The 1,988-nt window shown below is 40.5% G+C and overlaps 1 pseudogene; it reads right to left on the bottom strand.

Annotated features, from left to right (window-relative positions):
- Positions 1 to 928: 928 nt before the first annotated feature.
- LOC118891738 lies at positions 929 to 1,231 on the bottom strand (annotated as a pseudogene).
- Between the last annotated feature and the right edge of the window lie 757 nt (positions 1,232 to 1,988).

Below are 1,988 nucleotides of genomic sequence, written 5' to 3'. Positions count from 1 at the left end.
ATCCGCGGAGTTTGCTCTCCATTGTGAGTCCTGGAACCAATCCCTTGCAGATACTGAGGGACAGCTGGACTTACATATCACCCACAATGCATAGTACAGTCTGTTGTATTTTTTTTTCTTTCATAATGATATTTTATTGGTTGTTTTGAGGATCAGTACACAGACATTTCAATTTGTGCACAATTCTTAACATACATACCAAAAACCTAAAAAATCATGTAGTTGTGATTCTTTTCTGAAGTTATTCCAGTGACTTTCCAGCTTAAAATTTGGAGGCAAATTTTCCTTAACAGGATATCAAGTACCAATATCTTCAAATATTGATATGCTGTTACATCATAAGTCCCACTAATTCACAATTTAATATCATATACACTACATACTCAAATCGTCAATCATTCACAACACATTAACAAAGTTACTAGAAGAACTGGACTACCACGGCCAAAGATGTTACAGAGTGCACGAAATTCTGACAAGGAGAGCCAAGATCAAGGAGTGAGTCGTTTGCTTTAGGATACAATTCTACCAAAAACAACATGGGAAGAGAAGTAATTTAAAATGTTTAAGACATTAAATGCACAACTGACTCCAAACTGCCATTTTAGTGTGCTTTGTATTATAGGATATAAAAGCTACCCCCCCATCTATGGAATCTTAAACTGACACCCAAGACAATCAAAGCCTCCCATATTCAATATCTCACTATTTTCTGTTTGTACCAAAAAATAAACAGCTAGCAAATGATTTCACCTCTTAAAAAAAAGCATTTACACTTAAAAAATGGAATGAGGTGGGAATCCCTCCTTTTTAAAAATGTTTCTAGAGCTACTAAGAAACTTGCATTTACAAAATAGTTTATAAAAATATTCCTCTGGATTGTACAAGAAGGGAGACAGGGACCACTGATAGGACCGGGTGTGTGGTATTAATCAGACTTGGCTTCTTTCTCTCCTGCTTCATCAGAGGCTGAGCTCTCCTCGTTTTTAGTTTCTCCGTTTTCCGCAGGTAGGTCTTAAGTCTGTTGGTTAGTCACTTCGGCCTGTTTTCCCTTTGCTCCCCTTTTCCCTTTTGTTTGCACTTTTTTGTCTGAAGATTTATGCTTTCCTGCCGCCTTTTTTGGCTTCTTTTCCCCTTTTGCGGGAGCCGGTTTAGCGGGCAACCTCGCGGATCTCCTCTTGGGCTCCTCGTTCACCGCGCCCTCGGCAGAGCTGACCTTGCTCTTGAGCATCCTGGTGGCCGCGGCGCGCCGAAAGCCTTCGCGAAGCTGGGCTGCGGCTCCTCCCGCCGCCCGAGCTGCTGGGACCCGCCATGTTGTACTTATTAAGTGATCAAACATATGTTCATTACCCATAGCTTTCAGGAAATATTTCAGGATTTAGCCAAATGTCACTCTTTCCATAATGCCTTTTCCCGTGACAATCCAAGCAACATATTGAGTTCTGGTCCCCAGCAAAGTCCACTGACAGCCTTTCACATAGTGGAACTTTTGTACCCTTTGCTGCTCGTCAGTGTCGGTAAAGCCCTTCCTTGCCAATGACTAGAAATATATCAGTGACCGTGAAACTGAAAAAAGAAAGTGGGAAACTATCAACCCTTTTCTCCCAAGAGGCTTTTTGACCACCATGCACATTTGCCCATAGGGTCCCTAAAGACCATGAGTTGTGGTATGGTGCGACTTTCACCAAGCCAAAAAGCCCTACCTAGTTACATGTGGTTTTAGATTGTAGACACATTGTTTTCCCAGTAATTATGATGATCCTGTCATCTTCTCCGGTTTCCTTTGTAATTAAAAAAAAAAAATTCAAAACAGCCATTGGAAATTAGACTTTTAGTCTGTGAACAGAGAGCACTGAGACTACCCACCTGTCCTCTGTTATCCTTCCCACATGTATATATAATGTTATTTTAAAAGAATAATTTTGTTTAACTCATGTTCACCATCTGAGATATAAAACAACACTTAAGTCACTTCTCCGCTAGAATAG

This window comes from Balaenoptera musculus, chromosome 3 (genome assembly GCF_009873245.2).
Source record: "Balaenoptera musculus isolate JJ_BM4_2016_0621 chromosome 3, mBalMus1.pri.v3, whole genome shotgun sequence".
Taxonomy (NCBI): domain Eukaryota; kingdom Metazoa; phylum Chordata; class Mammalia; order Artiodactyla; family Balaenopteridae; genus Balaenoptera; species Balaenoptera musculus.
Note: the sequence above shows the minus strand (reverse complement) of the source record. Positions and strands in the feature narration are given on the sequence as shown.